General features: G+C 34.0%; 1 protein-coding gene across 2 annotated transcripts in view; it reads right to left on the bottom strand.

Moving 5' to 3' along the window:
* adgrl2a (adhesion G protein-coupled receptor L2a) overlaps positions 1-14,703 on the bottom strand; it is a 282,003-nt gene extending 267,300 nt beyond the window's left edge. For both annotated transcript variants that reach the window (XM_073916317.1, XM_073916329.1), the window contains exon 1: positions 14,492-14,703. The gene's annotated coding sequence lies outside the window, so the exon portion shown is untranslated. The remainder of the gene's footprint in view (positions 1-14,491) is intronic.
* Between the last annotated feature and the right edge of the window lie 224 nt (positions 14,704-14,927).

The raw sequence follows: 14,927 nt of genomic DNA, 5'->3' as shown, positions 1-14,927 counted from the left end.
AATCTGCTATTGCAATGTTTTATATGGCGATATGAATACAGTTTCTCAAGATAGTTTGAATAGCACTATATGACAGTTTTCTGAGGAGTCTAACAGTAGTCAGGTAGAGAAATTTAATAATGCAACGCTTTTCTTACTTTGCTTTGGTTTTTAATATGAATATGTAAAAATATTTGGATCAAATAAAAATATTGTTTTGTTTTCTTCAGAAGAAATAAGGCAAAATAGGAGCTTTTTTTCCTTAAAACAACCTAATTATCTGCCTGTAGGGTTAGCAAGATATTCTTGTTTTTGCTTTGAAATGTGGATATTTGAACTAGAAATAAGACCAAAAATCTCAAATAAATAATTGCAAATACTTGTAATTAACCAATTTTATTGAACATTGATCATAAAATAATAATAATCTAAATATTTTTACCCTTATATAGTTTCGAATAAATACAGTAATTAAATACAATTTTGACACTCCTGTTCAAAGATAATCCAGACCCAACATTGCATATCTTGAGATGTGACCACGTCAGATGTGCACATTGGGATATCGATGCTGTTATGATGTGTTGTGCAGCCCTAGTGTGATAAATGTGTATATTAAAATTTTCATTTAAAATTAAAATCATTACGATAAAACATTTTAGAGATTTCTACCTTACCTTCATTTGAGATTATATAAATATTTAGCTTTGTTAATAATAGTGTGTGTCTGTGTGTGTGTGTGTGTGTGTGTGTGTGTGTGTGTGTGTGTGTGTGTGTGTGTGTGTGTGTGTGTGTGAGAAAGAAATGGAGATGAAAACACTGCGCCTAATTATCCGTTTAATGAATCAGACACATTTAGGCTGGCAACAATTTACTAAATATTTCCCACATTAAAACATTGTTCGCACACCGAGAGAGCGGTTGGGTAAGAATTTGTGTAGGAGTGCATGTGAAGAGTGTGACAGTGTGTGAGCGAGCGTACTGGGTCACACACACACATATGTAAGAGCAGTGTTGTAGCACCACCTTTATGCCAGAGATGTGATCTCGGGTTTATGCTGCAATCTTAAAATAAAACCTATCCTCTTCCTTTTTTCACCCAATATAATCTACAATACGTCTAAAACAACAGAAACTACTTACTTTAAATTATGTACTTTAATTAAAAAATAATAAAAAATATAAAAATAAAAAATAATAAAAAATTACACTCATAGTATTTTTGCTGCCATATAAAGATTCATACAAACAACAGGATTTTTTAGTGCAATTTATTTATGTTTGATCCACTTAAATTTACTTTGAATCTACATTGTAAAAGCGCTATACAAATAAAGGTGAATTGAATTGAATTACATTTGTAAAAAAAAAAAAAATTTAAATACAATAAAATTAACTTGATTGATTTGTGTTGGGACAACAAGAATGAACTGAGTGAAACCCTGCATTTTTATTGTGTAGTTGACTATCATTTGATTTATTGTAGCAGAGTGTTTAACATCACACAATACTGTGTTGGGATACAATATCTGTGTTGAAACAACATGAAGGAATTAAGTAAACTTATTAGTTTTACAAATTTAAGTTGACTGATCATAAAACAATAAGGTCGTCTCAACAAAATCTTAAGATTTGTGTTGTTTCAGCTCATTTTAAATAAGTTTGAACAAGCAGCAAAATACGTTTTTAAAACTCATATATGTATATAATTAAATTATTAATTGTGAATAATTGAAAAATAAAGGTTAATTACACCTAAAATGTATTTTTACTGCTTGATCAAAGTACTTATTTAAAATGGGCTGAAACAACACAATTCTTGAGATTTTGTTGGGAAAACCTAAATGTTTATGTTTAATCCACTTACATCAGTAGAAACTAATAAGTAAACTTAAATCCTTCATGTTGTCCTAATACAATTCAATAGTGTGGAACCCAGCATTTATTAACAGTGTAGTTATTTGAGATGAAATAACTTGTTGGGATAGCTTAATTGTTTTATGTCCAGTCCACATACATTTGTAAAAAAAAAAAAATAAATAAATAAATAAAAATAAATAAATAAATATAACAATGAAATTAACTGATTTGTGGAGGGACAACAATATTTAATTGAGTGAAACCCTGCATTTTTATTGCCCTGCAAATGTATTTTTTGCTCCTTGTTCAAACTACTTATTTAAATGAGCTAAAATAACACAATTCTGGATATTGTGTTGGAACAACTTAATTCCTGGGCTTAACTTAATTCCTTTATGTTGTCCTAACACAAATCAATAGTGTGTAACCCAAATATTTTTAGTGTACTTAATTGAGCTGAAACAACACAATACTTGATGTTTTGTCAAGACAACCTAATTGATTTATGTTCAGTCCACTTAAATTTATAAAAAAAAAACCTAATAAGTTAACTTAATTCCTTCATGTTGTCACAACACAAATTAATATTGTGGAATCCAGCATTTTTTACAGTGTACTTATTTGAGCCAGAAGTGCTGAAATAACACAACTCTTAATATTTTTTTGCGACAACTTCATAGTTTTATGATATGTCCACTTACATTTTAAAAACTAATAAGTAACTTAACTCCTTCATGTTTTCCCAACACAAATTAATAGGGTGAAACCCAGCCTTTTTTTTACAGTGTACTTATTTAAGCTGAAAGAGCTGAAATAACACAATTCTTAAGAATTTGTTGGGACAACTTAATTGTTTTATGTTCAATCCACTTAAATTTGTAAAAACTATTAAGTTAACTTAATTCTTTCATGTTGCCCCAACACAAATCAATAGTGTGCGACCCAACACTTTTTAAAGTGTACTTATTTGAGCTGAAATAACACCTTCCTTGAGATTTTGTTAAGACAACTTAATTGTTTTATGTTCACTCACTCACTGTGTCAGCTTAGTGCCTCATTTATCAGGGGTTGCCACAGCAGAATGAACCACTCATTTTATGTTTATTCATTCATTTTCTTGTCGGCTTAGTCCCTTTATTAATCAAGGGTCGCCACAGTGGAATGAACCGCCAACTTATCCAGCAAGTTTTTACACAGCAAATGCCCTTCCAGCTACAACCCATCTCTGGGAAACATTTTATGTTTAATGTTCAGTAAAATTTTCAAACGTAATTTAATCAATTTGTGTTGAAACAACATGAATGAATTACGTGGAACCCTGTATTTTTACAGTGTATGTTGCAAATTATAGTAGAGTCAATGATTAATTATTAAAAAAAGTAGATACGTTATTGTATTATTAATTAAATTAATGATGTGTGTGTGTGTGTGTGTGTGTGTGTGTGTGTGTGTGTGTGTGTGTGTGTGTGTGTGTGTGTGTGTGTGTGTGTGTGTGTGTGTCTTACACCCTGTTCTCTAGATACAATCAGCAAAATGTTTGTGCTGCTTGTTTAAACTGCTTATTTTAAAATGTGTTGAATCAACACAATTCTTAAGGTTTTTGAAGACAACTTAATTGTTTTTACAAATTAAAGTGGATTGAACATAAAACAACCAAGATGTCTCCAAAAAAAAAACTCAAGAATTGGGATGTTTCAGCTCAAATAAGTACATTGTGTTGGGACAACTTGAAGGAATTAAGTTTACTTAAAAGTTTGTTTGTTTTTTTTACAAATTTAAGTGGATTGAACATAAAACAGTTTAGTTATCTCAACAAAATCTCAGGAATTGTGTTATTTCAGCGCAAATATTTACATGGTAAAAATGCTGGGTTCTACAGTATTGATTTGTGTTGAGACAACATGAAGGAATTAAGTTAACTTAATTGTCTTTACAAACTTAAGTGGATTGAACATAAAACAACCAAGTTAAATTAAACAATTTGTGTTGGGACAACATAAAGGAACTGTGTGTTTATGCAGTGTACAAAATATAATTAAAAAACTGTAAACAAAAACCTGCCATGATGCATTGATTCAACGTCAACAAATCTTCTGAATCTTACTAGTAAAACACCACGGATTGCAGATAATCTAGCGAGTTCATCCTCCTGAGAACGCAAATTGATATCTGTATTTCCACCCAAAAGCACATCTGTGGTTTTATAGCGCTGTCACCTCTCTGCAAAGCAGCTTGAACTCTCTATTGGAAAACACTGCGCAGGATGAGCCAGAAAAGCCGGCTCTGAAATCCTCTAATTTCTGCAGTCAGCGCATGTAGTAAAAGAGAAAAGCCAGTGCGAGAGTAGAAGGAGCTCACCTTTGCAGTCATTCCCCATATGAATGACAGACAGGACGTGACTGCATGTCATAAAACATGAAACCTCGGCATTACGAAGAGCTCAAAAACTTCCCTAACATCAGCATTTGTCATGAGTGAAATTTCTCCTGTTAAACCTATACTGAATTTCCACCTAAAACAGGAGCTACAATAACATGTTCGTTCTTTACCTCCTCCTAGAAATCAGTAAAAGACGAGTGTGTAATATAAATGAAAAATAACTCTATGGATATGAAAGAGGCATTTCATTTTTTTCAGCCATAAATGTACAGGAGATTCACGGTGCCCAGCTCAGGTTCTGAATAAAACATAACTCTTGATAATTGGCTGGGGCAATGTTTTCTTTTCCCTCTCTCACTCTCATTGGTAATTTTTTCTCTCTCTTTTTTTTTTTTTCCTCAAGCTTTCACCCGTTTCTCCGGCAGATCAAAGTTAGCGTCACATGACTCTAGCGGTGACGTCTCACCCGCTGAACGTTACCCCACAATTCATGATTAAAGCATGTTGTGAAGGGGGGGTGGAAGGGGCGGAATTCTAGACAGAAATTGTACATGTACATTTTTATACGTGACCTGGATTCAGCTGAATGACGATGATGCTGGCTTTGTAGGACGATGTAAATGAAGGCTAACCTAGCGTTTCAGTTGCTCGCTACGTGCGCACATAAATTGCTGAGTCATCATTAAAGACAAAAAAAAAAAAAGAAAATTGATGGCTACATGAAAAGTGGTGTAGGCTACTGAGCAAAAATTCATTGTTTGTAAAACTTCTAACTGTATTTTCAAGTCATTAAAGTAAATTCTTAATATTAGATTAGATTCAGCTTTATTTACATTGCACATGTACAAGTACAAGGCAACGAAATACAGTTTAGGTCTAACCAGGAGTGCAATAGCAGCAAGTGCAGGACATAGATATTATATAGGTAAGTTATAAGTGCAGTTATAGGAAACTATGGGTAATATTTACAGATGGACGTATTAAAAAAGTAAGTTGTATTGACTATAACCAGAGAGAATAATAATAATTTATGCATTTAATAATAATAAATACATTATGTCCTTATTATCCAATACTGAATATGTTGTAGGGAACAGTGGTGGTTAGTCAGGCTTCAAAATTGTACATTTATAATAATAATAATAATTATTATTATTATTATTATTATTATTATTATTATTACTAGTATGATTATCATTATTATTTTTATTATTTTTTTTTTTATTATTATTGCACTTTGCAATTGGAAACGACTTCCAAATGAATTGAATCACTTAATTTACTAGCTAATTAGTCTCCCTAAATTCCACTCCTAATGAATTTTTTTTAAGTCTAAAACATAATGAAATATTTATTCAAAAATATGAAAAAAGCTGAAAATATATTGAACAAATGCATTAGGCGTGGTTAAATTTAAATTGTTTCATATATTTAAGCGAATTATCTTCTCATTCAGATAACGTCTTTCTTTCATTTCCATTTCATATTACAGCTCAGAAGTGAATATCAAAGATGAGACGTCCCTTTTTTTTTAGTTGTTGTAATAAATGATAACCAATATTAAAAACAATATTTTTTTTAATTGTGCTGGGCAAAAATGAATTGCGATTAATACCATCCAAAATAAAAGTTGGTTTTGATATAATATGTTTATGCACTGTGTGCGTTTATCATGTATATATAAATAAACACATGCATTGCATATATTTGAGAAAATGTTAATTTATTTTTAGATATAATATAACAGCTGGTGGCATGACCTTAGGTCATATCAGATATTACAGGGTACACTATAATAAACAATGCTGGGTTCTACACAATTGCTTCATGTTGTCCCAACACATCACTTAAGTCAACTTAATTGTTTTTACCAGTTTAACTGACTGAACATAAAACAATTAAGTTGTCCTAAAGAAACTCAAAATGCAGTTTGAACAAGCACCAAAAATCTTTTAAGTGCATATAAAGCATATACTGGCTTTTAATAATAAAAAATAGTGTGTAAAACAAATTAAAACAATTACAAATTAAACAAATTAACAAATTAAATGCATTAAAAAATTACTCTTGCCGCCTACAGAAACTTATTGAATGCCATTTTTGTGACTTTTTTTTTAAATCAAGCTGCTAATGTAAACAGAATGTATTGTACTCTTATGTTTTAAAGCATCTACGTGTCATTCCGCCCATCTTACTGTATTCGTATATCACCGCACCGTTAGAAGCATCTCCACAGTCTCTGTATGTTCTGTTCTGAAACAGACGGTCAGCGATTCGTAAACAGGCTCTCAGAAATGTTCAGTCGTCGCGTCCCGAGGGTTCTGCAGCAGTGGAGCAGAAGAACTGAACTAGAGAAGACCTCACTGTTTAGCAAACATTCCTGCTTTGGAGAGCAATTAATAATTCACAGCCGTGGACCGAAGCAACCTCGTTTCATTGTACCACAAAAGAATGGTCATCGGCACGGTGCAAGTTTATACATGCCTTTTCTTGCTCTACAGAAGTCTATTAATTTGTCATTGATTAAATTAGTCTACTTCAATGGTCTACTTTCCTGTTGAATTGTGAATTAGCCGTACATGTCACAGAACAGATGGCTTAGAGGGTATGTGTTTCATGAGCTACTCTCGGTGGATGGCTATACTTCTATACAGCTTTTTTTGTCTCATTTCTAGTACAAATATCTAAAACTACTTAAATCAAGAAGCATTTTCTAGATGAACAAAAAGTATTGTTGTATTTTCAAACATAATAAGTCACAATTAAGTGAGTTTATTTTCTTCAAATAAGCTAAAGTCTCTGCCAATGATTTTTATTTATTTTTTTTTATTTTATTTTATTTTTTTATTTTTTTTGCTTACCCCAATTATTTTGCTTGTTTTAAGGAAAAACTCATTCAATTTTGACGTTATTTCTGAAAACAAGACTATTTTTACTTGTCCAAAAAAATGACCATTGGTTTAAGAATGTGTAGATATTTGGATTTGAAACAAGGAAGCGGCTGAACACACAATCAAACATTCTTGCTCACTGTAAAAAATTAATGCTTGATTCCACACAATTGTTTCAAATTGTGCCAACACAAACAGATAAAGTTAACTGTTTTTATGAATTGAAGCAGATTGAATTTAAAACAATTTAGTTATCCCAAAAAAACCTCAAGGATTGTGTTGAATCAGCTCATTTTAAATAAGTTTTGAGTGTGTGTATGTGTGTAATTTTTGAGTGTGTGTATGTGTACCTTGTGTCCCTCATATTATAGGCACAGAATATCCCCTCAAGTGTAGCAATACCAGTAAAGATTAATACACAGTTCGTAAAGAATAAAAATCCATATTTCTATGGGAAGTCCCTTATAAAATGTGTGTGCGTGTGTACTTTATGTGGTTTATGAGGAAAAATTGCATAATGGCATGAGTATGAAGATTATGGTGGTTAAGGGTGATATACCTTATGCACTGATAACTCAAAACACTTCAAATTCATACTTAACAGTGTTTTATGGCATCTAAAATCTGCTACATGTTGCCTGTGTGGGTTGGGTTTAACATAAGAATAATGGGTAACACTTTATTTTGATGGTCCATTTGAGTGTTAGTAGACATACAGTTGATACAGACATTCAACACACATTTAACTGACTATAAGAAACTTTGCAAGTACGTTTCAATTTACAGTAACCCTAACCCAACAGTCTACTTATAATCTAGTGAGAATTAGTTGGCATGTAGATGCATTGTAACTTAAATTCAACAAACGGACCATCAAAATAAAGTGTGACCGAATAATGGGCCTAAAACATGCAGTTTAATATACAGTACATCTGTGTTTTTATATTACAAATGGGATGTTAAAAAGTAATGCACACAGACTCATGGGGACATTTGGAAGTTTGGCCAGAGGAGAAATGGTCACCCACAAATGAGCCTGGTTTCTCTTGAGTTTTTTTTCCTGTACTTTCGTCAATTGGTGACGTTTTGTTCTTTGCTAATGTCGACACTGGCTTGCTTGGTTTGGGACTTGTGGAGCTGCGCATTGATGGATTTGCTCTTCTGTGTGCTCTTTAAGCAGTGTAAATTAAACCACACTGAACTAAACTAAACTAAACTGAACTCCAGCTGTGAACACTGTACTGACATAGCTTCAATGTACTAGAACTGTTAAGCTGCTTTGACACAACATACACTGTAAAAGCGCTATAGAAATAACCTTGAATTGAAATTGTCAGCATGGGGACCTAAATTGAGATTCCCATGGGTACAAATGATTATAAAGCCAATGCAATCTCCAATGCAATCTCAAGGCAAATCATAACTTGTTTTATTTGGCTTATTCCTATTCATTTGTACCATCTAATTTTAATATTTTTCTATGATTTGCTCATCTATTAATGAGGTGTATGTTTAGGGGTGTAATTTGGGGGGAACATCTCCCTTTTAAAGCTGTATTATTAGTTAAAATAAAATAGTACAAGAATTATATAGATACAGTATTTAAAATACTAGAGCCATATCACCCTGAAGTCCACTGAAGTTAAGCAGGGCTGAGCCTGGTTAGTAACAGGATGGGAGACCAAATGGGAAAACTAGGTTGCTGTTGAAAGTGGTGTTAGAGAGGCCAGCAGGGAGTCCTCAATTCTGTGTGGGTCCTAATGTCTCAGTATAGTGAAGGGGACATTACAGTATAATGAGCGCTGTCTTTCAGATGAGACATTAAAACCGAAGTCCTGACTTTCTGTGGTCATTAAAAATCCCATGGCACTTAAAGAGTAAAGAGTTGGGTGTAACCCTGCTGTCCTGCTCAAATTCCCACCATTGGCCCTTACACAATCATCCCCATCCACCAAAATGGCTCTATCACTGTCTCTTTACTCCACCAATAGCTGGTGTATGGTGAGTGCACTGATGACATTGTCCTATGGCTGCCGTCCCATCATCCAAGTGGATGCTGCACACTGGTGGTGGTGTGGAGAGACCCCCCTCATGATTGTGAAGGACTTTGGGTGTATGACCATACTCAATAAATGGGCTGTATAAATACACATTACATTACACTACATTTACTCATGATCTCACATAGAATGAGGTATTTTTAAAAAGTTAAAAGGCTTTTTTATTCCTGTAAAGGTTGGGTTTAAGGGTAAGGTTGGTGTAAGGTGATAGAATAGCTTACATACATACATACATACATACATACATACATACATACATACATACATACATACATACATACATACATACATACATACATACATACATACATACATACATACATACAAGGGGTGTAACGATTTATCGTTGTACGATTTATTGCGATGCAAAAATGTCACAATATGCATCGTGGCGTTATGACGATTTGATTACGATATGACGTCCGTTTTCTCTTATTAGAAAATAAGAGAAATTTTCTAATCGCGTCTGCTTCAGTGAACAGAACCTGCAGGTTGTGACTAACAGGTAATAAAGTAGTAAACAACATTCAGTTTGTGAAACAGAGTGATCGTTTAGGAGCCGTGTGGGAAGTATGAACAGCAGTGGAAATGAAACCGAAAGCGTGCACATTATTTAAATAATCATATCGCATTTTAGAGTTATGATTACGACGAGCATGAACTCTTTTGAGTACAGAGGTACACAAAAATGCACTTCAACATGATACACTTGATAGCGACAACATCAGCAACGCCGAAGAAATAGTAAACCTGCCTAAACTGCTGAAAAGAGCCACGACTGTCTTGTGTGATGAAAAGACGGCCAGCCTGTCACTCATCATGCCCAACATGAAGACAGCCATCCATAAAAACCTCTCAGACAGATACACATAAGTTCAGGATAATTTTAAAGAACTGCTGATTACCTGGGGCCTGTTTCAGAAAGGAGGTTAACTGAAAACTCAGAGTATTTTAACCCTGAAATGAGAGAAACTCTGGGTTTTCCGTTTCAAAACGGCAGGTTTGTTAAACTCGAGAAAGCAGGGTAAGTCAAGCCTGTTTCTAAAAGAGAGGTAACTTTAACTCAGAGTCAGTTACTGTGGTAACTTACTCTGTGAATCTAACCTGGTCAGAAGCAGGTTTTATTCTCTAAACTCAGAGTTTCTGTCGGTCTCCTCCCTTTTTTAAAGATGAAGCGGTATTTCTCGCCTTAGCCTTACATTTCCACACACCTGTTTTAATGCTCATTTTGGATACGTGCATAAAAGAGATTGATGGAAACGTCATGATGCACATAACTTTTTAAAATATGCATAAAAACGCGCATAACTGAGTAGGATACACTTTTATTCGATAGAAAATGTGCGCATAAACTACGATGGAAACACTTTTACTGAACAAATTACAGTATGTGCATTAAAAAAAAGATCATGATCATATGATAATGAATGTGTGTAAATGAACAAACCAGCAGGCTCAGCACACTGTAACACGTCTTAAATATTGTTTTAGTCATTCTAAAATGCCTTTACTGTTTCAGTATTAGTGTATATTATTAATTACCTCCGAACGTCTGGTGCGTGAGTCTCCGCGTCTCATGGCTTCAGACGCCCCCACGTGTTCATTGTGTTTCAGCATTGTCTTCTGACATCGAGGCGCAAGTACATTAATTAGGCTAAATAAAGAATTAATTGACGCAGCTTCTTCTACCACAGTAAATTCTGTTTTTACTGTTGATATTTGGTGCCAGTTTAATCAGAAAGTGACAATTTTTTTCTCTTTGACTCGTTGGATGGAATTTTATTCGCATCTTTTATGCAATATTCCAGTTTTGCACATACTTTTATGTAATATATTTGGATGGAAACATAGCTATTGCCTACATTTTAGTCACACAGGGAAGAACTGTACGAGAATGGCTTATGCTTTTTTAATAAATAATTAAATTAAATTCACCTTCGACATGCATGTAACTAGATTAATGGGATTATTATTCTTTCTAAAAATTATTTTTAGTACTGCTTACCTTCTAAATGTTACATTAACCTCTATCACTTGATCAATAAAAAAAGGCAGACACACAAGTGCACTGTTAAATCATTTAAAACTAATAAATGTATAAAAAAAATTAGAAAAAAAAATATAAACGTCACAAATTACATTACTTATTTTATTATACTTAAATATTTAAATACTTAAAAAGTGAAATTAGACATTAACTTGAGCAGCTGTTTTCCCACGCTAACTGTCTCTGTTTCACTGATGGTGGCTTCTTTTCAAATATATACGCTCATATTTGCTATAATGTTGCATGATCACATTAAGTTCAGCTGGAGAAAGAAATGCTGATCTCTTTTTTTTTTTTAAGATGTTGCCATGGTCACTCGTAATATCTGCGCTCCATTGATAATGCCTTTTTATAGTCACGGTGTGTGCGCTTAACTCTGAGTTGGTCTACTCGAAGTTGATTGACCCAGCTCAGATCAGCTGTTCTGAAACCGAAAACTCTGAGTTTTTAATCTCTCGGTAAATCAACTCAGAGTTCAAGTTTAAACTCTGAGTTGTTTGAACCTCCTTACTGAAACAGGCCCCTGGAAATGTAGAAATTATTATTTTATTTTTTGCACACACAAAAAAAAGCAAGTGACCAAGCAAAGCCTTAAGCTCTTACTGTTAAATTCAATTAAATTGAATAATTTCAATAATATTTTATAAGAAGTTTTTAAATTGTTTTATTTTCCAGAGACAGTCCTGTTTAATTTATTTTCTTAAGGTAGGTTCAGTTTAACAAGTTGAAACAAAAGAAATGCATAAAAAATAGTTTACTTGGTAATTCAATTTTTTTTAATAAAGTTTGCTTTTCAGTTTAATTTTAAATTTTCATTCCAAATATTGTGATACACATCGAATCGTGAACATTATATCGTGATACACATTGTATCGTGAGCTGAGTGTATCGTTACACCCCTAATATATATATATATATATATATATATATATATATATATATATATATATATATATATATATATATATATATATATATAGTATACAGTAGAAACATCATTAAAGCTATGGAAAATGAAGGGATAGCAAAACACATGCTTGCTTGTTTTTTGTTTGGGGGGACACTTTTTCACTTTTTGCACACAAGAAATGTGACCCAAGAAGGCTAAAAGAGCATTCACAATGCATTTTGTCATGTTAAAACAAGATGAAGAGCACAAATTAAAATTCAAGAATGTGTTCTGTGCAAATGACCCTTAAAAACTATATATAACTACAATTAAATCAACATTACAACCAACAGGAAGCCAGAATCACAGTTCACATGCCTAATGCAAGTTATTCAAGAAGCAAATGAACCAAGGAAGGTGACACACACACAGACACAAACTCACATACAGGTTGGCAGAGTAGATCAGGGCAGCGCAAATGTACCGTGCCGCTCTCTGAGCAATCTGTGGCCAGTTTGAAAACTCAAGACAGGACCACTGGCCTCATTTCTGGACGTCAGACAGCACCATATGGCAGCGGCTTGCATGTGTCTTAGTTGTGATCTAAGTCTGTATTTGTATGCAAGTATAAGAATGATCAGCGTTAATTAGAAACACTGAAGGAGTGGAGCGGAGACAAGTTCACACGTTGTACACCATAGAAACAGTCCCACAGGCATTGCTGTTTAATGTACAGCAAGTCCTTGAAACCAAGCGACGACCAAGGACAGCAAACTTTCTGACTCGCTGTCAGGTGCTGCTTTAAATAGCTGAAAGTTATTGCTGGTTCGTTCATGGTAGTTGACTGGTGGCTCAAGTAGTCACAGAAGAAACCTGCTGGGTCTTATTCATAAGTACATAAAGTGTGGATGTTCTTATAGCTTTGGACAGACTGTGTCTGTGTACATTTTGACGTGAAAACTGGAGGGGGGCGGTAAATTCATATTTCTAACATCATATACATAATATATATGAAAATTGCTATTCAAGTTTTAGGAATAACAAATAATAGCTTTACTTCTAGCTGATCATTTGGCATGAGAAGTGGGTTTTATGAAAGACAAAGGCCTCTAGATTTATCTTATTTTAGCACCAAAAAAAATAATGATTATGCCTTGATTTTTAATTATTTAATTAGGACAGTAAGGTCTGACTTTGCTTAGACAAAATCGTGTCCCTTAACAGAAATAATGTACAGTATAAAATATAGTCATGGTGCAGTGGAAAAAATAATAATATTGTGTATGACTCCAATGAGTTTGGGGGACTGCATCTATGCAATAGAGGCAAAATTGGTTTTATATTTGCACATTTGCTCATTTAGAAGTCCCTATTTTGTTTACCATGTTTCTTTGTATATTCGATCGGAATTAGCATCCAAGTATGACTTCTAAACAACATTCACACTATCTAATTCACAGTGAACAAGGTTGTACTTTGATAGTCATTTGCTGCTAATATGATTTCCCTATTTACAATTTGCAAATAATACTTTTCTGAAATTATGTTATTAAGGAAAATGTCTGAATATCCGAACATAAAACCTTTACCTCTATATCCATGCATCCAATGACTCAAATGTTTTATTTATGAAGTCATCTGGAATGGCAAAGAAAGCGTACTAGCAGGACTTCCAGAGCTCATTAAGATTCTTTGGATAAATTTTCAATTCCTCTTTCATCTTAGCCCAGACATGCTCAATAATGTTCATTACTGGTGACTGGGCTGGCCATTCCTGGAGCACCTTGACCTTCATGAAGTTTATTTATAAACTAATTCCGAGAGGATCATATGCTTATGATTGCTTGCAGCTGACCTGCATTATTCAGTTTATGATTCACCAATCAGACGATTCCTAAGCCACTATAAGTACCCCAAGATCCTTATGACAGCCATATTCGTTATAAGACAGCTCTGCTCCGAATCAGCTGTTGCAACTGCAACAACAACAACATTAACAACAACAACAACTTCAAAACAACTACTACATTTCCAACTATACTCCAACAACAATTTCTACAACAAAATCAAAACCTTCTACTTCAAAGTGCCTCACACAACACATCCAATGTGTCTTCAACCCAATTCTTCAGCAAGATCACAGTCAAAACTCGATCACCGTCAACGAACTCTGCTTAAACTCTCAAGACGCCGGCGAACCAAGCCATTGCAATAAAGCCTAACTCACTGCTCTCTTAGCGGTGCACCTGCGGTAACGTATATTGCATGCTTTAAGAAGTAGCCTCTGAAAAATAACTAACGTTACTCCCCAACAAAGACTAAATGTTTATAAATCTTTTGAAAGACAAAACTCGCGTGACTAGAAAGATTTAAACCAATAACTCACCTTTCAAGCCTCCTGCCCGTCCACAGGTCCAAAACATTCCAAAGTAATTCCACTGCAAAGATCCAGGCAATCTAGTCCTTAGGCATTGGTCCGCGGCGTGTTCGTGCGTAGAGAAACATCATGGAGTGCGCTGTTATCATTTAAGCTAGTCACTGGAGCGCAGCAGCGTCTTCTAAACATAAACAATAGTAATTTCGGTCAGCAAAATGGCCGCCGATCTTTGCTTGACACCCCATTGAGCCAATAGCTGAAAAGAGAAGTGTCACCATCCAATGAACTCCCAGCTTGACACGGTCCCGCCCTCTCTTGACAACTTATGAATGAACTCGGCTACAAAGATCTCGTGAATGAATTGGCCCAGAAATGCTTGTCATTTAATCACATTGAGATACCAAAGGTAATGTTATTTAATCATAGATTAAAGTAAAGATCATAA

This window comes from Danio rerio, chromosome 11, assembly GCF_049306965.1.
Source record: "Danio rerio strain Tuebingen ecotype United States chromosome 11, GRCz12tu, whole genome shotgun sequence".
NCBI lineage: Eukaryota > Metazoa > Chordata > Actinopteri > Cypriniformes > Danionidae > Danio > Danio rerio.
Note: the sequence above shows the minus strand (reverse complement) of the source record. Positions and strands in the feature narration are given on the sequence as shown.